Raw genomic sequence first — 25,032 nt, 5'->3', positions numbered from 1 at the left:
GTCTACATGAGTCAGACAGTAATCAGATAATGGGGAAACTCCAGGTCTACATGAGTCAGACAGTAATCAGATAATGGGGAAACTCCAGATCTACATGAGTCAGACAGTAATCAGATAATGGGGGAAACTCCAGGTCTACATGAGTCAGACAGTAATCAGATAATGGGGAAACTCCAGGTCTACAGGAGTCAGACAGTAATCAGATAATGCGGAAACTCCAGATCTACAGGAGTCAGACAGTAATCAGATAATGGGGAAACTCCAGGTCTACATGAGTCAGACAGTAATCAGATAATGGGGAAACTCCAGGTCTACATGAGTCAGACAGTAATCAGATAATGGGGAAACTCCAGGTCTACATGAGTCAGACAGTAATCAGATAATGGGGAAACTCCAGGTCTACAGGAGTCAGACAGTAATCAGATAATGGGGAAACTCCAGATCTACAGGAGTCAGACAGTAATCAGATAATGGGGAAACTCCAGGTCTACATGAGTCAGACAGTAATCAGATAATGGGGAAACTCCAAGTCTACATGAGTCAGACAGTAATCAGATAATGGGGAAACTCCAGGTCTACAGGAGTCAGACAGTAATCAGATAATGGGGAAACTCCAGGTCTACATGAATCAGACAGTAATCAGATAATGGGGAAACTCCAGGTCTACATGAGTCAGACAGTAATCAGATAATGGGGAAACTCCAGATCTACAGGAGTCAGACAGTAATCAGATAACGGGGAAACTCCAGGTCTACATGAGTCAGACAGTAATCAGATAATGGGGAAACTCCAGGTCTACAGGAGTCAGACAGTAATCAGATAATGGGGAAACTCCAGGTCTACATGAGTCAGACAGTAATCAGATAATGGGGAAACTCCAGGTCTACAGGAGTCAGACAGTAATCAGATAATGGGGAAACTCCAGGTCTACATGAGTCAGACAGTAATCAGATAATGGGGAAACTCCAGGTCTACATGAGTCAGACAGTAATCAGATAATGGGGAAACTCCAGGTCTACAGGAGTCAGACAGTAATCAGATAATGAGGAAACTCCAGGTCTACAGGAGTCAGACAGTAATCAGATAATGGGGAAACTCCAGGTCTACAGGAGTCAGACAGGAATCAGATAATGGGGAAACTCCAGGTCTACAGGAGTCAGACAGTAATCAGATAATGGGGAAACTCCAGGTCTACATGAGTCAGACAGTAATCAGCTAATGAGGAAACTCCAGGTCTACATGAGTCAGACAGTAATCAGCTAATGAGGAAACTCCAGGTCTACAGGAGTCATGAGCATCATTCCACTCTCTTAAATAAAGTGAAGATAATTTGTTAATTTTACATTTTAATATTTATAATTGTTGCAATTTTAATGCTATCATGCTATGTAAGGCCTAAACCTCTCCTATGAAGACTCGCAAGCCTGTTGAAAGCTTTTCTCTTACTGGTTTGCTATCAAAGCATCTGCATAATTTAGGGCAAGCATCATGTAAATTATATGTATATGAGGGTTCAATTGGGGCGTGCCCTTTGCACATGATATGTAAATAAGGCAGTAGTGTGTGGGCGCTTGTTTTCATGCACTGATTCGTTGTACTCAAATCAACACTTTGAGTACTTTGGTGAATAAAGGCCATAATTAATAAATTATAAATAAACATTTAGCCTGTATGTCGGGGCAAAATCTTATTATTTTTGTTTTTAAAAAAAAAAAGATTATTGATTATTATGACTATTTGCATGCTAGTAGCTCCCCCTGCTGGAGAAACCTCAGACTGCTACATGTGAACCCTTTACATGTTAAAAAATGTGCATTATTTTCTTCTTCGTTTGCAATTTGAACCCCAGACTCAACACACACAGTGTAAACAGAGGTGCTAAGTCACACTGTCACACTTGAAGGAGATGACTCAATAATCGGCACCCGGAGCAATTAGAAAGCAGCCGACTATTTATAGGGATGTAAATGATGTCATGTTTTATGTACGTGAGGCATGGCAGCTCATCGGTTATGCGGTTAAATGTTGGAACGCCGCGCTATCTCATGAGATCGTGTCGGATCCTCCGCGTCCCTGCGTGGGGTATTAAAACCATGTCGAAATCCTCGCAGACGAACGCGTATCTGAGAAAGTGTCTGTTTAATTGATGAGACTGGAGCTTTTCGCCTCGGGCCTCGGCTCCCAGCTCCTCTTTGAAGTCTTTGAGCTTCTCCCTCTCCGTCCCGTACGCACTCCTCACTCCGGATTAGCGCAGAAATGACCGAGAATCAACACCGGCCTCATTGTGTGCACTGCAGTTACTCTCGGCACTCATATTTACTCTCCAATATGAGGAACACAGAGACACAGCCGGCAGACTAGCTGTTATGCTGGAATCATGATGGATTATTTGGTGAAGATTTCAAACCAGATGTATTGATGACATGAATGTTTGTGACAGGCGTGCTGATTTGGATCCTGAGGCGTGGAGGGATTAACATATTTTGTCCTCGCTAAACCGCAACTGCTACTGCGGAGCTCCACTGTGCCGAAGTCTGAAAGACTAGAGCACTGTAATCTTTAAAATTAATTAGTGAGGCTCTCGTTTACATAACCCATAACCAATTACATACAGTACTGTGCAAATCTTAGACCACCTTTCAAAAACAGCCGTTAGATATTAGAGAAAAAATTTCATTCAGCCTCAGAACTTTTCATATTACACAGAAGCCTCAACAACTCGGTCTAATCTCAGCTGTGTGAGTGTTCAGTCCGTCACTCTTCACCTTTATTTCAGCTCCCGTTCTTTTCAGGAGACTCACTTTCAGTTCCTCAAAGAATCTGCAGACACGCCTCCAAAGCTTGTTGATCGTTTTCTGAAGGAATCAAACACATTCAGTGGCCACGTTTACATGCAGCCTAATAATCCAACTAATAGCTCAATCGGAATAGAGTACGTCCATGTAAACATTGAGGCCGTTCGGAATACAATTTCTCTATGATTGATATGATTGATCGAGGTGGGTAATCCTCTAAATAATCCATTAAATAGAAGAATAATATACATGTAAACTCCTGTATCCGATTACATTCCCTATCGGAAAGTTTCAGTCCGTTCTGCTTGTGCGTCGCGTCACAGTGAGAGTTTATACCGTTCAGCACGGCGGAGCAGAAACTGGTCTGCAGAGGAGACGAAGTTCATGCTCTGATCTTTAAAAGACGGCGGCGGGACGGACGTCCAGCTTATGCGTCTCAGAGCACGACGTCTTCCTCTCGGCCTTCTTTAATAAGGACGTGTGAAGGACGTTTTCCTGAGTCTGACGTCATTTTAAAGCAGTTAAAAACACAATCACTGCTCACTGCTGCTCATCTCACTCTGACTGGACCTCACGTGATGCTGGTTGTCATGGTAACGTTTACACTAAGCGGTTCTCCATGCATGCAAACCATTTTGGATCTGATTACTTGTAGTGGGCATGTAAACGAAGATTTTCCATCTGATTGTTGAGTAGAGTGAGAATAAACACCTCAGACTTCATCTATAATGGGATTCAACCGAATTGGTAAAAATCTTTGCATGTATACACAGCCAGTGGTGCTGAGGTCTGGACTCTGGGGCGGTCAGTCCATCGTCCAGCTTCTTTGTTCGATGTGTCCGTCTCCTTTTCTCAGTGAGGTTCTTCTTGATCAGCTACACGTCCTTTCAGACCCACAGCGCTGAGTGGTCTTCTCACAGTGGAAGGATGGACAGAAACACCTGTGGATGTTCTCAGATCTGAAGCAGCTTGATCTTCTCCTCTCTCTCAGAGATCAAAGCTTTCAGTGCTGTTTATCTGATGGGGGCAGGTTTGGGGTCGACCAGGTCTTCCAGGTGGTTGTTAGGAGCTTCATTTTCTCTCTAGAGTTTAATCAGTATTTGAACTCCAGTTTTGGAAATTCCACTTACTTTTCCTCCTTCATTACGCAAGTTGATTATCTTATGTTTAATCTCTCGAAAAATTAATAACTTGTACTTCATGATCTACTTTAGTTTAGTACTTAATGCAAAAGCTTAATATGTGGAACAAACGCATTTCAGCTCATCTGAGATCGTTCAGCTTGACCTCAATTTAAAGCATAAAGGCTCATCTGTACTTTGAATCAAAGTGTTGTGTTTTTAATCAAAGCAGGTCTTTCTTTCTCCACTGATTTACGAAAAGACCTGTTGTGAAATAGAAAAACTTGGAATTAAAGCATTCATATTCTTCATAACAGCAAGTTTAAATTCGCTCTGATGCTACATTTTACCTCATGGTTCTTGAAGGAAAAGTGGCTCACATGCTTTGAGTTAATTAGGTGTCTATACCCGGGATCAGTAAACAGTGTCCCAGATCCAGCAGTGAATAAGCCTGGCCCAACCCCTCCTCCAAACCTTTCATTCACTGGCATTAAAATGACGAGGAGCCTATGAAAAAGGAGAAAACACCTATAGAAATGTGTAAACACATATAAAAGATATTCTGGCACTAAATGGACAGCAGGTGTGGTGCAGAGTGACGAAACCCATGATTTTTCAAAAAGTCGAATTAATTAACTGGTCAAGATGTAATCAGAGCGGTTCAGAGCGGTTTGGTGTGAAATGCTCTGTTCTAGATAAACTTGGAGTCAGAACTGATCACAGTGGTGGTGATAGGAACCAGACATCCACCTCTAAAAATCCCCCCCCCCCTATAAATACACTGCCTTATGTGTGAAATGATCATTTTGAGACAAATGTATTTTCAGTGGAGGGATACATGCAGCGTTTTGTGAGGCAAAATAGTCCCCAAAGATCAGATTTATCACTGCTTTACCATCATTATAACTGCTTGCCACAGCTGGTCCCCCCTCGGACCACCCAGATTACCCAAACTAGTTTTTAACCTTCTCAAACTAATTTTAAATGAGCACAGACTTTTATTTTGGAAAATAAACGTGGACAAATATTACAAACAATCGAGAGAGAAATAATGATGAGTAGGCCTGATATGAAATGATTTTATAGAGAATGTTGTTGATGCTGAGCTGGATTAAAATGATCTACTAATTTATTAAGAAAAGGAGGAAGGAAAATCAGCACATCGGACTGTGAGCGGAAAATGAGCGAAGAGAAGTGGAATTTCGTCTATTACTCTGATTCACCGTTGGTGGAAAGCCTAGAAAACGCTGAGCAAAACATCAGTGGATCACCAGCTTTGCCGTCAGTCGGCCGACAGTGGTCCACTATCCTCTTGCTGGATGCAGCGCTACCACAGGAACAAGGAAGGTCCTGTTTGTTTGACACATTAAAGTTACAAAAATCCTTTGCTAATTCCCGGAAATGTGATTCCGGCTCAGTTTGGCTGAGTTACAGACATCGCTGGCCAGCTCCAAACATTCCCACAAATCATTTTTATGCAAAATGTTGCAGAATGGGTTCAGCCAAAACTTTGGCCCTAACGTCATCTGATCAGTCTGAGGATTGGGTTTAATACCCGTGAGGAATGGACTGTCCAGGCCCGAGGCAGCAGCTGTATCCAGCTTGCTGATGTATGATATTTGCTTTATGATCACGTGTGTTGATGTTATTCTGGCAAAGAAGTCTTTTATATGCTCCATTCCACTCATTCAAATAATTTATATGTGCTAAATGAAGGGTGGCAGACAGCCTAGTGATAAGAGGAAGTAAGCCAGAAACCTCAGGGTCACCAGCTTGTGGGTGGGTATTCCTAATTGGTGGCTGGACTGAACATTGGAGAGATGTTTGTAACAGCATCCAAGATGTGACTGGTCTGTTACTGTGCCTTCAGGCAAGATGTTTACCTCTCATTAAGTCTCAACAGTCTGCTTGGCAACTAGATTCTGGGTGTTGCCCCGTCCACCGTCCTGGCTATGAATACACTGCCTGATGTGTGAAACGATAATTTTGAGGCTGAAATGTATTTTTGGTGGAGGGATACATGCAGCGTGTTGTGAGGCAAAATAGTCCCCCAAAGACGTATTCTTTCAGATTTAGCACTGCTTTACCATCATTACCATTCCATCATTTTAATAACCAGACTGGCTTCATGAACTCATTTCAGGTGAAAGTCCTCCAGCGTCTCTCTTGGTAAACCAGTCTTTTAATAGAAGGTCATTAATTAGTGACGCTGACGTCTATTAAAATGATCAGAAGCACAAAACACTGAAGGTAAACAGTTTCCATCAGGGAGAACCGAGTGGCTCTGAAATCACTTTTTACACACAAGCAAAGTTTCAGTTTCAGATTTATTTACAACTTAGTTCCAAGTTTAAGTTGAATAAAAACTGGCTTTAAACTCAGGATCACAGATGAGCTCCTTTACTATGTTGATCTGTAGGCGTCTGTTCATAAACATAAACCAGCCCAAACTCATTTACTATAAAATGAAATGGTGTTTGTAGAAATTCAGAAAAAAGCCGCGTCAGTCTCGACTGCATATGTGGACATATTTCTATATTGTGCTCTATTTACACAAAGTTAGGTTAGTTCATCATTTATGTTGAACAGACTCTCCCAAAGTTTTACGCTGCTGCGCTGACGTTGAACCGCGTGCTGCACTGGGTCGGTCTGACCAACAGGTCAAAACCAGCTCTAAACAAAGTGACCGCTGGGCCCTGATTGGTGCTCTGGCTTTGCGCTTCTTTCGTTTTGACATGTTACGTTTTTATACACACAGAAACCAAAAGGAACGACAGATTTCTCAAAATGTAGGAGGAAAAAGTCGGATATTAGACTCTGAAATGTAGTGGAGTGAAAGGAAAAAGTCGCCCAGAACGGAGAAACTTCAGTACAGATACACCAAAAATACTAAAGTACAGAAACTCTTTACATTTACTCAGATACTCAGTTACTCAGTTACTCAGTTACTCAGTTACGCAGTTACTCAGTTACTCAGTTACTCAGTTACGCAGTTACTCAGTTACTGTCCACCACTGGTTGCAAGTAACAGATGTAAGTAGTGTTCTGACAGCAGCAGTGCAGAGTATGTAAGGTGCAGTTGTTGAGTGCAAGGTTGGCCAAAGTAAAACTGGTCAGACTGGGAGGGAGGAAGAGGCAGTGAGTGAGGTGTTTACCAGCCTGATGGCCTGTGAATAAACTGTTGGTCAGTCTTGTAGTCCTGGACATCACACTCCTGTAGCGTCTGCCTGAAGGTAGGAGTGTGAGGAGTCTGTGCTGGGGGTCTTTACTGTCCCTGATGATGTTGTGGGCCCTCCTGACGACCCTGGTGTTATAAATGTCTTAAATAGTAAATAGTGTTACACAAAGCCGTAGATAAGGTCAAATGTCAGCCAACTATAATCATACATCATTAATTAATGACATCACCAAACACACGTGCTAGTCTGGATGTGTTCGGTGATGTAGGTACCAGCCGCTGCAGGTTCAGGGTCCTTATTCACTGAGGTGACCCAGCTTTACAGTCGGAGGGCAGTGTAAACTAACGAGTACCTGTAAACAGAGAAAACGTGTACAGCGCAGAAAAACTTCTGACGGTTGATGGAGCTCAAGCTCTGTCCCGAATGCGATGGATGGATGGATGGATGGATGGATGGATGGATGGATGGATGGATGGATGGATGGATGGATGGATGGATGGATGGCAGGATGGATGGATGGATGGATGGATGGATGGATGCATGGTCTTTTTCAGGGACGTCCCAGCTTGTTTCTGCGAGACAACACCGAACCCCAGCAGCTGAAGTTTTATATCAAGCATGGATGGGAAAAAAAAACAATTTCCAAACAAAAATTGGTGTCTTCAGTTCCCAGATATCAAGCCAGCGGACCGATATATGCTGCTAAGGTCGGCACCCCACTTACTGTACGGCACTGCTGGACCACCCAGATTACTGTTCTGCATACAAACTAGTTTTTAATCTTCTCAAGCAGGTTTTAAATGCACTTTTATTTTGAAAAATAAACTTAAAACAAACATAAAAATAATGACTAGGCCTGGTATGAAATGATTTTATAGACAATGTTGCTGCTGACGCTGAGCTGGACTCAGATCATTTACTACACTAATTTACAAAGTATAGCTAAAGAAAGGAAGGAAGGAAAAATCCGTGGAAAATGAGGGTGGAATTTTATCTATGACTCTGCGTAACCACCAGTGGTCCACCCGTGAAACGGTGAGCAAATCGCCAGTGGACCGCCAACTTTGCCATCGGTGGGCTGACAGCGGTCCACTATCCTCTTGCTATCCGGGTGAAAGGCTGTTGTTCCAGGTGGTGCGGCACAACGGTCAACATGCCCCTGTCCCAACTTTGTTGTCTTGTCTTTGCACAGTTTTCCACTGAATACAGGTCAAAGTATTTACAAATCATCGTCCCGACTTGGGACAGTGTTGTTTCCGTGGATAACAAGTCACAGTCGCGGCCTGCGGGGAAGCATCTACAGATGGAGATTGGTTTGGTGCAGTGCGGTGTCAGTAACGCAGCCAAGAGGCTATCAAACAGCAGTTTGTATAAATAATGCGTCTAATAATGCTGATGACAGAATGACTCGGCCTGCAGCGCTGAGAGAGCGAAATCATCGCCGCTAAACGCCTCCAGGATGCACGGCTTTGTGCGCCGAAGTGTCCGATGTTTCACCTACGTCTCACCTACGTGATTTTAAGGATGCATATACAGCTTTTTATCTTGCGTATCACCCGCATGGTCTCAGCTGGCTGTGCTTAATTTGCTGGAGGTGCTGCCGTCCTGTGCCATTTGTCTGAATATTCATATTGCTGACTAAACGAACTGCATAGTAACCAGTCTAATTTATGGAAGGGGGGTTTTAATATTCAGCTGCATGTGGGGACCAAGAATTTGTTCCTTTGTTGAGAAAACTGGGCTTGATTCATTTCTCCAAATTGACTGGTGAAGCTGTGGAAGCCGATTAGCCGAACCTAGTTTGGTAACCTGGCTTGATTCTTGACTTGCATAAAGTGAATGGAATCATGTAGCCACCATTTAGCATTACGCCAACAAACTGAACTTCATAAATAGACACATTAACATGTTTGGTTGAGCTCTTTTCATGTACACCGGTGGTGTCCAAAGACTGGCCCCAGGGCCAAATGTGGCCCACGGATAGATTTTAACTGCCCCCCCGCTTCTGTTTTACAGTGGCCTGCCGGTTGGGCACGTTGCAGTTCTTCCTTTTACCTGATGGGGGCAGCTGACCAGACCTGCAACCCGAAATTGCACTGGCGTGATGCAAAACTCATCAAAGCAAATTCAGTCATTCAGTGAATATCAACCCTATCATATCAAGTAAAGCGTTTATTTGATGCACTATATTTCCAAAAGTATTCGGTCGTCTGGCTTCACACGCATATGAACTTGAGTGACATCCCATTCTTAATCTGGCTCTGGCCTGGCTCACAGTCTCCACTCTAATTCATCCCAAAGGTGTTCTATGGGGTTGAGGTCAGGACTCTGTGCAGGCCAGTCAAGTTCTTCCACACCAAACTGGCTCATCCACGTCTTTATGGACCTGCTTTGTGCACTGGTGTGCAGTCATGTTGGAGCAGGAAGGGGCCGTCCCCAAACTGTTCCCACAAAGTTGGGAGCATGAAATTGTCCAAAATCTCTTGGAGCTGAAGCTTTAAGAGTTCCTTTCACTGGAACTAAGGGGTCGAGCCCAACTCCTGAAAAACACCCCCACACCATGATCCCCCCTCCACCAAACTTTACACTCGGCACAATGCAGTCAGACAAGTACCGTCTCCTGGCAACCACCAAACCCAGACGCGTCCATCGGATTTCCAGACGGAGAAGCAGACTTGTTGCACAGGTGGCATCCTCTCACAGTACATTACAAAAGTATATAACCACCTAACAACACATTAGCAACCACCTGAGGTATACCAACTGCCTAGCAACACCTCAGCAACTGTGTGGGGTAACCAACACAGTTGGCGTACCAACACACTAGTAACCACCTGGAATTACTATATAAACCCAGTCAAGAGTGCTAACATCTCACATATGGATTCTAAGGCTTTATAGCATGTCACTGCCTCAATCCAACAGCTTCCTTTTCTGGGATTCTCACTCCAAATTGCACAAAGTTTCCACATTTTATCACTTGCTCTGAGATAAAGCCCTTCTCGCTGCTCAGCTCAACTGCTGTCCTAATGGCAAGTCACACAATAGAGAGCTGGACGTGACTACTGGGCCATGAAATGACCTAATTGTATTCATTTCATTGAAAGAAGAACCAATTGACTTGAGGCACATTATCACAGTCTCCCACTCACCAGCCCATTTTAGCCCACCTGAAGCATTTGTGGTCACTTTGTGCTAATTATCCTTCCGAGTCTTTGAAGCAGTGGCGACTTCTGAGGCCCTTTAATGACACTTTTGTAGGCTTTGAGCTTGCGTGGGGTAGCATCTCAAAGAGCTGGCGCTGTAAAAGAACTCAAGAGGATAGAGTCATGCAGAGGGGAACCCACAGGGCCTCTCCTGGCCCATCATGCTTGTTGTATTCAAAGGGGACTAAGTGGTAAACAGCGTTTGAGGTGTTTTATACCCCTTTATACCCAATCATGACCCTCACCTGTTTCCAATGAACCTGTTCACCTGTGGAATGTTCCAAACAGGTGTTTTTTGAGCATTCCTCAACTTTCCCAGTCTTTTGTTGCCCCTGTCCCAACTTCTTTGGAACGCGTTGCAGGCATCAAATTCAAAACAAGTGAATATTTGCAAAAAACAATAAAGTTTATCCGTTTGAACATGAAATATCTCGTCTTTGTAGTGGATTCAACTGAATATCGGTTGAAAAGGATTTGCAAATCATATTATTCTGTTTTTATACACAGTTTACACTGTATACACAACATCCCAACTTCACTGGAATTGGGGTTGTATGTCAAAAACTGGGGTTACGAGGTTTTCATCCGACAGCAGCGATACAGAAGCTTCAAATGTCTGTGTTTAATCTAAAACTGCCAGAAATTCCATGTGAATGCCCATTAGCTTAGCCCTGCGATGGACTGGCGACCTGTCCAGGGTGTATCCTGCCTTCTGCCTGAGGACAGCTGGGATAGGCTTCAGCACTGCCCCCCCCGTGACCCTGAGGGAGTAGCGGCTTAGAGGGTGTGTGTGTGTGTGTGTGTGTGTGTGTGTGTGTGTGTGTGTGGCCATTAGCTTAGCGCTAACATACTACTAGAATCCCATTGGGGACCTGGCAGGAATTAACACACTGTTTTTGACCTGAAGTCGAAGCCCAAATAGTCACTTTTTCGCCACTCGATTCATTTTCAGTACTGAAATGAATTATGGCCAGTGCTGAAAGCTAACACGGCATCATGTTCACTGATGGCCTGTCCTTTCATTAACTGTTAGCATGTTTGTTCAGTGTCTCCTTAAGTTCCAACAGATTCCCGAAATGTGTTGAAACTTCGGGCCGCATCATTTAACATGCAGTTTTCATGCAATCGGCGAGGCCATTTCTCACTGTCTTCCACACCAGCCGTGATGCTTCTCTCACTGTAATTATCTGGAGGAGGCGACAGCCCAATGATTTACGTCATTATTCTTCCGGGGACGAAGGAACGCAGATCAGGATAATAGGCGTCAGTAGTGGAGTCGGTGCGAAGATGACTTTAACGGCGTGATTTATTTCCTACTGTCTCTGCTCCTGACTCACGGCATTGATCAGCATTCCCCCGCTGCCCCAAGAGAACAGCTGGGGCTGTTGGAGCTTTGGCGCTAACCAGTCCTGAAAGGGAACACGGTCGCCGAGGAGCTAGGCTAGCTGCCGGCGATTGATAAATGGGCCTAGCGCCTGATTCTCTGATGACTATTAATCCGAATGACATGCGATGCTGCTGTTGGTGAGGACGGAGTGGGGAGCAGTTGCTGGAAGGGTTGTATTCAGGGGGCCTGTTCTTTAAACGCCGCGCATTGCAGCATTAAGCCCAGCGCCTTTGCTCAGAAGTTGCTTTACCTGCTCTCACTGCCAAACGGATAACTTCTGGCCTGCGGCCACATTCGCAGCCGGAGATTTGTGCAGCATTATGAGTGTTGCTGTGGGAGAGAAAGAGAGAAAGATGGAGAGAAACTCACTCATACATACATATTCCCTGCATTACTTTGCATAATCAGTTGAACTCTCCGTACGAGTCCCTCATCCATACAATATCCCTAATGCTTAATCACGTCACTGGCTCTGCAATTAAGAAGCACTGACAGAACCATCCAAAATCATGCAGTTAATATGAAATGACCTGATTATTTTGTGGGGGAAAAAAGTCCCAAGGAAACAAAAAAAACCCCAAAAAATAATCATTAAAATATGTTGGCCCCAGAAGATAACCCTGGGGAACGCCAGTGCCGTTCATATACCGCATGATACGAATTAATTAAACATCACAGTAATTCATCATCCTGCTCTGGCCGGCGAAAGAGATACTGAGATACGCCACGCTTAATTTCCTCATCATTTTTCATACAGTATGTGTAATGGAAAAGCACGGATCCGTAGTCCGGGGAAGGTTTATTCCAAACACCAGCGATCTTCAATTTCAGCCCATGTCCAACACTTCGCAGGAGAACAGAAGAGGACAAGAAAAAAACTGTGTCATTAAACCAGAGAGCATCAAGAACAGCGCTGCTTACATCTCAGCCTGAAAAACAAGCCCGTAATAGTGGTGTCCAGAGACCGCAGGAGGACTGGAATAGGAATGGGAACCTGCAGCAACAGCCCAGGAGACTTGTGACTATGCCAAGGTTGTACATGCTCAACCTGCAAGATAATATATGCATAGGCATGTTTTACACAAAGGACAGAGCTGGAATGTGTTGCCTGTCTTTTCTATACAGCTGAGTTCTGACACAGAACTGGTTTATAGCCTTCGCAAGTCGTTGGACAAGATGACCTCAGGCTCTTGTGTGGCGTCTCCAGAGCATCTGGTATTTCAAAGTAGTTCATGAATTATGGCTGTCTGGATACTTTTGGACATGTGTTGGAGTTTTTAAACACCTCAGTGTTGCTGCTGGACTGAGAACCAAAAATATCCAGCCAACAGCGTCCTGTGATCACTGATGAAGGACTAGAGGATGACCAACAGTAGCAGATGAGCTGTCGTCGCTGACTTTACATCTACGAAGTGGACCAACCTGCTCTGTGGGGGTCCTGACCACCTGAAGAACAGGGTGCAGAGAAACAGATGGACTGCAGTCTGTAACTATACGGTCAGTGGCGCTGATAAAGTGGACAATGAGTGTAGAAACAAGGAGGCTAGTTAACGTTTACGCGCTGTGCCGATTGCAATCTATGGCAGTGGTATTCGAGACCCCGGGGGGCTCCTCTGCTGGCATGAGTGCAAGACACCATCCAGTCAATCAGTTCTGTAGCTGTGTGGCGGAGGTGGTCAATGCTGCTCTGGCAGGCCGTCGCCATCCGAGAATCCGCTTTGACTAAATATTGGCACCACCTCAGACTAAACCGGGAGAAAAACTGGGAAAAAGATCAAAAAAGAAGCTGAATTGTGGGTAGAGAGCTTCATTAGCAGACAGCAGTGTGGGTGAGGGGGTAACGGGATGAGCCACGTTTTGCTGATTGGAACAATATTTCCTGGAAGCATGTCTGAAATATTAAATCCTCCACATTTATCCATCCATCCATCCATCCATCATCTTCCGCTTCTCCGGGGTTCGGGTCGCGGGGGCAGCATCCTGAGCAATGAAGCCCAGACCTCCCTTTCCCCAGCCACTTCCACTAGCTCCCTGGGAGGGATTCCGAGGCGCTCCCAGGCCAGCTGGGCGATATAGTCACGCCAGCGTGTCCTGGGTCTTCCCCGGGGTCTCCTCCCCGGTGGACTTGCCTGTGACACCTCCCAAGGGAGGCGTCCAGGAGGCATCCTAACAAGATGCCCGAACCACCTCAACTGGCTCCTCTCGACGTGAAGAAGCAGCGGCTCTACTCCGAGTCCCTCTCGGATGACCGAACTTCTCACCCTATCTCTAAGGGAGAGTCCAGCCACCCTGCGGAGGAAACTCATTTCAGCCGCTTGTATTCGCGATCTCGTTCTTTCGGTCATTACCCAAAGCTCATGACCATAGGTGAGGGTGGGAACATAGATCGACCAGTAAATCGAGAGCCTTGCCTTATGGCTCAGCTCTTTCTTTACCACAACAGACCGGTAAAGAGCCCGCATCACTGCTGACCCAGCACCAATCCGCCTGTCAATCTCCCGCTCCCTTGTACCATCACTCGTGAACAAGACCCCGAGATACTTAAACTCCTCCACTTGAGGCAAGAGCTCATCCCCGACCCAGAGAGGGCTCTCCACCCTTTCCCGCGTGAGAACCATGGCCTCGGATTTGGAGGTACTGATCCTCATCCCGGCCGCTTCACACTCGGCTGCAAACCGATCCAGTGAAAGCTCCAGCTAAATGCCAAACGTCCATCAACCATACCAACGTTTAACTGACTTACCCGAATTATAACAAATGAACCGCAAATAATTCATCTTGGATCTCGGAGTCCTGCTGGAAACACCAGCATAGACCAGCACATCTTCACCGTCAGAACAAAACATCGTAATGTAAAATGGCAACTTTACAGGAGAAGAAGGAAACTTTCATAACACAGCAGGAAACTTCTTGTCAAGCCACATTATCTTGAATCTAGTCGATATGTCTAATATTTCTGTTGTTGAGACGGTTGTAGCGCATTTTAAGATTATTTAACTTATTTCTAAACAATGTATTTTATTAATTAAATAACTTTACTACATTGGCCGATAATTATCTGCCAGCATAGTGAGAAATGTATTCAACAAAATTATTAAAATAGGTAAAAATGTCTAAAAATAAGCGAAATAATCTTATAATAATCTTCAACAGTTGCCGAATTTTACAAACGAAGGAATGCTTAGCTGGACTGATTTTGGGCCATACATGCACTAATTTAGACGAACATTCTATGTGGTGTAAAGTTAAGACAGTGAGTGTGTTTACATGCACTTAATATACCTGCTGATCAATGCAGAAAATCAGATTTTCTTCAGTAATCCGAACAACGTGTTCACAAGCTTTTGGTAATCAGATAAGGGGGAAACTCCAGGTCTACATGAGCCAGACAGTAGCCAGTTAATACTCCGACTAATAGCTCAATCGGAATAGAATACGTCCATGTAAACACCTCAATCGGAATAGTCTTGTCTGATTGAGGCCATTCAGAATACAGTTTCTATCCGACTGATCGAGGTGGGTAATCCTGTAAATAATCTGTTAAATAGAAGAATAATATCCATGTAAACTCCTGTATCCGATTACATTCCCTATCGGAAAGTTTAAGTCCGTTCTGCATGTGCGTCGCGTCACAGTGAGAGTTTATACCGTTCAACACGGCGGAGCAGAAACTGGTCTGCAGAGGAGACGAAGTTCACGCTCTGATCTTTAAAAGACGGCGGTGGGACGGACGTCCAGCTTATGCGTCTCAGAGCACGACGTCTTCCTCTCGGCCTTCTTTAATAAGGACGTGTGAAGGACGTTTTCCTGAGTCTGACGTCATTTTAAAGCAGTTAAAAACACAATCACTGCTCACTGCTGCTCATCTCACTCTGACTGGACCTCACGTGATGCTCGCTGTCATGGTAACGTTTACACTAAGCGGTTCTCCACGCATGGACATCATTTTCCATCAGATTGTTGAGTAGAGTGAGAATAAACACCTCAGTCTGAATCTGTAATTGGAATGTGTTCAATCGGATTGGCAAAAAATTGCATGTAAACACAGACACTGATCGGATATCTGTTTTGGAACCAGCCAATAAACTCACAGAAGATGAGTGGGCGGGGGGCATGGGGGTTGTTTCCAATATGCATATTCATTGAAAGCTGAAGTCTATATCAGGATAATCGTGTAGAGATTCTAGTAGTTTTGTGGGCATAAAAACAACCAGTGCTGGACAAAGTACACAAACCATGTACCTGAGTTAAAGTAGAGAAACCCAAGGTAAAAATATTAGTATTTAAATAAAGTATTTCCCTTCAAATGTACTTAAGTATAAAGTAAAAGTACTAAAAGAGTAATTCTGGCTCTGATGTCCTGTTATCATTTTTATAACCAGACTGGCTTCATGAACTCATTTCAGGTGAAAGTCCTCCAGCGTCTCTCTTGGTAAACCAGTCTTTTAATAGAACGTCATTAATTAGTGACGCTGACGTCTATTAAAATGATCAGAAGCACAAAACACTGAAGGTAAACAGTTTCCATCAGGGAGAACCGAGTGGCTCTGAAATCACTTTTTACACACAAGCAAAGTTTCAGCTTCAGATTTATTTACAACTTAGTTCCAAGTTTAAGTTGAATAAAAACTGGCTTTAAACTCAGGATCACAGATGAGCTCCTTTACTATGTTGATCTGTAGGCGTCTGTTCATAAACATAAACCAGCCCAAACTCATTTACTATAAAATGAAATGGTGTTTGTAGAAATTCAGAAAAAAGCCGCGTCAGTCTCGACTGCATATGTGGACATATTTCTATATTGAGCTCTATTTACACAAAGTTAGGTTAGTTCATCATTTATGTTGAACAGACTCTCCCAAAGTTTTACGCTGCTGCGCTGACGTTGAACCGCGTGCTGCACTGGGTCGGTATGACCGACAGGTCAAAACCAGCTCTAAACAAAGTGACCGCTGGGCCCTGATTGGTGCTCTGGCTTTGCGCTTCTTTCGTTTTGACATGTTACGTTTTTATACACACAGAAACCAAAAGGAACGACAGATTTCTCAAAATGTAGGAGGAAAAAGTCGGATATTAGACTCTGAAATGTAGTGGAGTGAAAAGTCCGATATGACTTTTTATTCCTTAATGCTTAAAGTAAACCTTCAAGGAGACTCTTATGGAGCAGAAGCCGGGCCCCGTATCCTTGAACCGTGTGAAGCAGCAATCCTGCTGCCAACTTTTGATGAAAAGCCAATAGTTAGCATGGAAGGATTAATTTAATGTATGTTTGGTCGATCCTCACAGGAGGGCAGAGTGGACAGCAGTGATAAATTCAGCGTCGTTAGATTAACAGCCACTCCGCTGGACATTTCACACCTGCAGGGGGAGATATGGCTTAAGGGTAGACGGAGGGACGGACTTCCAGGTTGGTGAGAAAACGTGTTGAAAGAGTAGCAGTGATTTTATGGTGGAGTTTGATAAAGGGATAAAACTGGAGAGCAGAGCTTTAAGTCGCTATCCAGCTGAGAGCTTCTCTTGATTTCAGGAAACTGGTGGTATAAAAGAGGGTGATATTTATTTATTATAGTGCAAAGAAAATACAAACATACTTGCTTTCTTTCCAGGACTTGCTGAGCTGAGTGACTTGCCGGATCAGAATGGCCTGGGATTGGGAGTAAAATGTGATTTTCAGCGTTCTGCACTTATTCAGGAATCCCAGATACTGACATGATTCCAACACTCATCTGAAGGCACTTACAGAAATATGTCTAAATGGTGGGCTGTGTGGAGGAGAAACTGAGGATCAAAGAAGAAGAAGAGGTGCTTTAGATAGCTTAAACAGTCAAAGTGTAAATCTAACTGAACCACTAACACTCGGCCCCTTAGGGGCTCGGTACTATTTTGCCACACAGCGCCCTGCATGTCTCCCTCCACCATGAATGGAGTTGAAGTTCTCTAAACTCTCATAAAACAGCGTCTCAGTCATCAGGCAGTGAATTCAGAACCAGTTCATGTAGGAACTTTCTGTAGGAGCTTTTAGAGGGACGTCTGGTTCCTATCACCACCACTGTGAGCAGCTCTGACTCGGTCAGTTTATCTAGAACGGAGCGTTTCACACCAAACCGCTCTGAACGACTTCACGTCTTACTGAGTTAATTATGCAGAACAATTTAGAAAATTGGTAGAATTTCCCTTCAAGAATCGAAGAAGACGAGAAGAAACGTCTTTAGTTCGGAAAGACTTGGAACATCAAAGGACGGCTGGCATTTTCAAATCGTGTAAGGACACTCCTAAAAAGATGGTTCTTCAAAGATTATTTATATATTTATATATTTTCAAAAGCAGAACCCTTTTTTGTGCTATAGAGAACCTTTTTCAGAAAGGTTCTATATACGTTTTTAAAAACGATGATTCTTTAATGGTTCTATAGTCAAGAAAAGGTTCTGCATAGAACCATGAACAATCAAAGAACCCTTTTGCATGATTAAAGGGTTCTTTGCCTGGTGAAAGGGTTCTTCAGATTGATGAATGTGTTCAATATAGAACCTTTTTGAATAGGGTTCCACCTTGCACCAAAAAGGGTTCTATCACAACAAAAGACGAACCCTTTTTAGTGCAATAGATTGATGGAGGCTGCTGTATATGGTTCCAGATAGAACCGCTTTGAATAGGGTTCTACATAGCACATAAAAGGATTCTATTGTTACAAGCTTGACATCGTTAGAGAACCCTATTCAAAAAGGTTTTATATACATTCTTAAAAAGATGGATCTTCAAGAGTTCTATAGTAAAGAAAAAGGTTCTACATAGAAGCATGGACACTTAACCCTTTTGCATGATTAAAAGGTTCTTTGCCTGGTGAAAGAGTTCTTCAGATTGATGAAGACTGTAAAAAGGGTTCTACATAGACCCCAAAAGGTTCTTCTATTCTTACAAGCTTGACATTGTAACAATAGAAGAACCCTTTTGGGTGCTATATACATCGATCTGAAGAACCCTTACATGATACAAAGAAACATTTAATCAAGCAAAGTGTTCATGGTTCTATACAGAACCACTTTGTTTCCTAAGGAACCCTTGGAGAACCGTTGTCTTGAGGAGTGTATAAGAGGTTTTATATGCAAAGTACAAGATGTAGTTGCATAAGCGTTCTAGTTCTGCGCGTGTGTTTGGATCAGATTTAGATTTTGGAACCTGGCGCCGGTTTTCCGTCCAGAAACACTCGCTGTCCAAGAAAGTGTCCATCACTCATTTCACCTCAGACGTGTTAATGGACTGTAATCAAATCAGACATTAAACTCTGAATCTGGATGGATTTCATGTCTTAATCCTTCGTTAAACACAGTCCTGGCCTTCCTGACCTCAGCAGGTCCAGAGACGAGCCTGGAGTTAAAACATTTATTGAAGGACTCAAAAACCCTTAAACATCCAAATGAAACGGGACTGTGACACGAATGTCCTTCAGGTAAGCCTGTTAAGGTCTGTGCGTAACGACTGTAGTGAATTCAAAGAGACGGATTAAGATGAGAGAAATAACAAACAAGGCCTGAGGAGAGAATTACAGCGCTGTGATTCTGAACTCCACCAGTAGGGGTCACTGCAGCTGGAGTGGACATTAAAGGCCCTGTAAATTCAATAGTCCAATAACTGCACAAAATCTGATTTTGTCAGGAATCCAGTCATGTTTATATATACTTCAGTAATCAGATAGTGGGGAAACTCCAGGTCTACATGAGTCAGACAGTAATCAGATAGTGGGGAAACTCCAGGTCTACAGGAGTCAGACAGTAATCAGATAACGGGGAAACTCCAGGTCTACAGGAGTCAGACAGTAATCAGATAATGGGGAAACTCCAGGTCTACATGAGTCAGACAGTAATCAGATAATGGGGAAACTCCAGGTCTACAGGAGTCAGACAGTAATCAGATAATGGGGAAACTCCAGGTCTACAGGAGTCAGACAGTAATCAGATAATGGGGAAACTCCAGGTCTACAGGAGTCAGACAGTAATCAGATAATGGGGAAACTCCAGGTCTACATGAGTCAGACAGTAATCAGATAATGGAGAAACTCCAGGTCTACAGGAGTCAGACAGTAATCAGATAATGGGGAAACTCCAGGTCTACAGGAGTCAGACAGTAATCAGATAATGGGGAAACTCCAGGTCTACATGAGTCAGACAGTAATCAGATAATGGAGCAACTCCAGGTCTACAGGAGTCAGACAGTAATCAGATAATGGGGAAACTCCAGGTCTACATGAGTCAGACAGTAATCAGATAATGGGGAAACTCCAGGTCTACATGAGTCAGACAGTAATCAGATAATGGGGAAACTCCAGGTCTACATGAGTCAGACAGTAATCAGATAATGAGGAAACTCCAGGTCTACATGAGTCAGACAGTAATCAGATAATGAGGAAACTCCAGGTCTACATGAGTCAGACAGTAATCAGATAATGGGGGAAACTCCAGGTCTACAGGAGTCAGACAGTAATCAGATAATGGGGAAACTCCAGGTCTACAGGAGTCAGACAGTAATCAGATAATGGGGAAACTCCAGGTCTACAGGAGTCAGACAGTAATCAGATAATGGGGAAACTCCAGGTCTACAGGAGTCAGACAGTAATCAGATAATGGGGAAACTCCAGGTCTACATGAGTCAGACAGTAATCAGATAATGAGAAAACTCCAGGTCTACATGAGTCAGACAGTAATCAGATAATGGGGAAACTCCAGGTCTACAGGAGTCAGACAGTAATCAGATAATGGGGAAACTCCAGGTCTACATGAGTCAGACAGTAATCAGATAATGGGGAAACTCCAGGTCTACATGAGTCAGACAGTAATCAGATAATGGGGAAACTCCAGGTCTACAGGAGTCAGACAGTAATCAGATTTCTGCTTTACAACCAGCCAATAAACTCACAGAAGAAGGCATGACATAAATGTAAAGTAAAACTCAAACTTACCTTTGACCCTATCTGGACTAAGTGGTTAACGATGAAGATGGTGGTGGTGATGGTGGATCAGGGCTCATTATATAAATAATATGACTCTGATTAATTGGCCCTATTTGAGCTGGATTGGTTTACCAGAGGAGGTCAAGTGATGTAAGGTGAATTATTTAAATGGTAGTTTGTACAGGATAAAAGATCATATATATATATAAAATATAATTCCCCAAATTACCCCAAATAGCCTGGATCAAAGCATCATCGTGCAGACAGGCTCCACGCTTCTGAACATTAGCACCTTTTTTTCGGCTAAGCGGCTAACGCTAGGCCAGTGAAGTTGACTTATTTTACAGGCTGTTCTTCATTTTGCACTTTTTACTCAGCAAATTCATTGGTAAATATAACGGTGGTAAATGCCTGTTCTCCAGCACCTTCACTGCTAGAACTACGGTTAAAACCATGTTGATGGGGCTTTAAAGGAAGAGTCAATATTTTTCCCGGAGAGAATTTTTAGCTTTCCAGCTTTTAGAAACCCACGGTGGTGTGTTCTTCTAATGTGAGATACAGCAAACGTTTCTGCACATCTCTCCTTTTCTGTTTTTATTTTCCCAATATGGGAATGTTGCATGATATAAATAAATAGAAAAGTAAATATGGAATTTAAGTGCGTTCCCTGTATGTCAGTGGTCACCAAACCTCCTCCTGCAGTGCTTAGCTCCACCACCACCCCTCTCCCCGCCGCCTTACCCAACACTAATCTGATCCAGTCAACAGTGTTGCCAGATTGGGTGGTTGCCTGCAGATCTGACAGATTTTGGTTGGATTTGGCGGGAAAAGAGCTTTGGCAGGCAAACAAAGTCTGGACTGGTTTGTCTTTATTTTGGTTGCCAGATTGGGAAAATTAATAAACTGTATTACTTTATTATACAGCTGAAAGTGTAGGCGACCCTGCCCGTCTGCAGGGACAGCAGAGGAGGGGAAAGTTCAGCTCCTCACTGCTGGGCTTTAGTTACATTTAGGGATCATACGCCTTCAAAGAGGGGGGCAGTTATTTATTATCACCCCCCTAATTCTTCAGTGATGTGAAGCTGAAGTCAGAGATTCTCCAGATTCTTGTTAGAATTTTCCCGTTCCGCCTTAAATGGAGCAGCAGTTACATTCTAGCGCTTCAGGAGTCAGAACTGCTGGACTATTTAAGGTGGAATGGGAAAGTTAGCTAGCTGGTTATCGAGACATCAGCATGCTATTAGTGATTTTTATGCTTGTTATGAAGAAAAACGAACAAAATCCACTGAAACTACATTAAACTAAGATAATATGATGGTTATTGTGTTTTATTAACAGAGAAAATTCCGACATCTGTGGGTGTTTCTGGTCTCTTTGTTCTCCGTCTCACCGGTTTCTCTGTTTTTCTCGTATCTCTCTGTTTGGAGTCTCTGAAAAACCTTCGTTTGGAGGGTCACGTAGCCCCAACACTTCACCCCAGTGCTCTATCTCAACAAGACTTGGGACGCCCACCCCTAGACGAGAACATACACAACAGAGGGCTGAGGGCTCAGTGGTAGGGGCGAGGGGTGAAATGGGACTGGGCTGTAGTTTATTTGCCCTGGTTCTTCTTAACAGGGACACTAGAAATTGTGTTGAAAGCTGTGTCCCATTCATGGCTGGAGGTTCTCCTGCCTGCCTGCAGAGGTCACTCTCTCCTGAGTTGTAATAGCTGACCATCACCTGAAGCTTGTTAGGTCTTTGTGAAGTCATGCCAGATCACACCTCACCATTCGTAGCCTTGGTGTTTTGGAGTTCACTGACCTTCTGCTTGTCTACTATTTTTTTTTTTTCCAGATTTTTGGATTTCGTCTTTGTTTTGGATGCTCTGGACTGTTTGTGCCCTGTGATGGACTGGCGACCTGTCCGGGGTGTATCCTGCCTTCCGCCCGATGACTGCTGGGATAGGCTCCAGCATCCCCCCAGGACCCTGACGGAGAAGCGGCTTAGAAAATGGATGGATGGACTGTTTGTATTACTCTTTAGCCGTAATACAGTCAGCTCGTGCTTGGATCCGTTTCAGTCTGTTCCTTGACGTTATGTTACATTACGTTAATCAGATTTGTTTAAAACAGCAACAGTGCCACCTAGTGTCTGCTCAAATACTTACCTGAAGGTTTTTGGAGGCAGGACATCAGCGGTGAAGACACTCAGACGCTTATTATTGATTATTTCATGTTATAGTTAAAATGACCTCTGACTGTTTTTGTTGTTTACACTTTTGTTTTTGTTTTTTTTTCGTCTGGTGTGCTAAGTAGCTGACGCTAAGAACATTTCAGTAAGTAAAACGTTCATCGTCTGTACCGTGTTAAGTGGTGCAGCGGTCACGTTCTGAGCTGCTGTGACATTTAAGGTGGAATGGGAAAATTCGAACAACAGCCGGCAAGAAAGAAGCTCACTTCAGCTTCATGGAGGGTTGAACGGCCTGATATGAGGATGTTTCTCTGTTTCCTATTGTTCCTTATTGTTGCTGTTTAACAGGACAGTCATCAGTATTTTGTCTCGTTTCCTGTTGTTTGTGATAGCTAGTCACAGTTGCTGCACCACTTAAGGTGGAACGGGAACGTTCACACAAGAAGCAGTGAAAAAAGAAGCTAAATTCAGCCTCATAGTTTTAATGCTGGTAGTGTTTTTGATAAGGAGTCTGTCAAAATATCCCAGCCAGAGGTTTTATTTAAAGGTATACCTGTAAATATGCATTACAGTAGAACATTTCGATAAGGTAGCACAGCTCGTCTGAGCAGCGGCTCAGCCCGCCTTAATTTCATGTAGCTTAGTGACATCAAATTGATGCGCGGTGGCTTGATATTGATGTTGCAGGTTTTAACAACTTTGTAATTCAGACGATCCAGTGGTTTTTGGGAGAAGGACGCTCACAGGACAGAACGTATCGGGTTCTGAACATTTTTATTTAACACAGGCGACGTTTCGAAAAGCCTATTTATTCTGGCTATAGAGAAACGGAGCTCAGACCCGGAGTTCCTAATAAGGGCCTAACGAGGACTACAGAATGGCACATGACTACAGTGGACTATGAGACACTGAGGCAATGAAGAAAATAGCTGATGCTCTGGGCGGTAGCAAATCAGACCTAGTCAGTCGTACGCCAGTCATGACTGAGCTGAACATCAGCAAAGCTTTTACGAAAGTGAGTTGCATGGTACTGATTCGGCCCGGCTCGGCCCGGCCTCGGCCTCTACTAGGCAAATCTTGTACCAGGTATTTTTAGTACTACCTCCTTTGCGGTTCCAAGTGAGCCGAGTTGATTCCAGAAGGTGACATAAGAACACTGCAGACTACTGATTGGTCAGAGAGAACTGCTAAACACATATGCTGACGTTAGCTACCAGTTAGCGTAGCCTCTTGCGTCACCTTTGAGCAGCAGAATCGCCTCGTCGTCTGAGCTCTGATGGTTTTTCCCAAACTCTCCCGTGTTTTTCAGCAGTCTGTTGTCTCACTGAGATCAGCCTCAGGTCATTTGGCGTCACTATGACAGCCAACTTCATTGAGGAGGTGCCATATCTGCAGTGGAAAACGAAGTACCTGGTACTAAAAGTGAGGGGAAAAAACCTACTTTACTTTTAATGGAAGTCAATGGAACCAGGATTTTTTCCAAGTAAAGTTGGGCCGTTTCCTTTGATCCATTCATCATCAAATTTATACACAATGTAAAGGACAATGGGCAGTTTAAATTATGTCAAAAACTGAAAAACAACAAAACTGAGACTTTCTTCAGACATCAGGGACATTTTATATATATAATATGTATGTATGTAATGTATCTGTGATCTTTACATTAACTGTGTATGTCTGCAATCAGACTCTCACACCCAGTGTACTACACATAAACAAGATCAGATCAGACCTGCATTTCACAGAGTATCAATACCTACAGCCCTCACTTCTGTCCTGCTAAAGGACCATTAGATCAGATTTAAAATGAAGAGACTGGAACACAAACTCATTTCTAAAGGAATCAGACAGTGAAGAGCATCAGACAGGAATCTGGAGATGTTCCTGCACTTTCAGATGGAGCTGATAAACTCATTTCTAAAGGAATCAGACAGTGAAGAGCATCAGACAGGATTCTGGAGATGTTCCTACACTTTCAGATGGAGCTGATAAACTCATTTCTAAAGGAATCAGACAGTGAAGAGCATCAGACAGGAATCTGGAGATGTTCCTGCACTTTCAGATGGAGCTGATAAACTCATTTCTAAAGGAATCAGACAGTGAAGAGCATAAGACAGGATTCCGGAGATGTTCCTCCACTTTCAGATTTAGCTGATAAACTCTTTTCTAAAGGAATCAGACAGTGAAGAGCGTCAGACAGGATTCTGGAGATGTTCCTCCACTTTCAG

Source organism: Pygocentrus nattereri, chromosome 6 (genome assembly GCF_015220715.1).
Source record: "Pygocentrus nattereri isolate fPygNat1 chromosome 6, fPygNat1.pri, whole genome shotgun sequence".
Taxonomy (NCBI): domain Eukaryota; kingdom Metazoa; phylum Chordata; class Actinopteri; order Characiformes; family Serrasalmidae; genus Pygocentrus; species Pygocentrus nattereri.
This window is presented reverse-complemented; position numbering follows the sequence as displayed.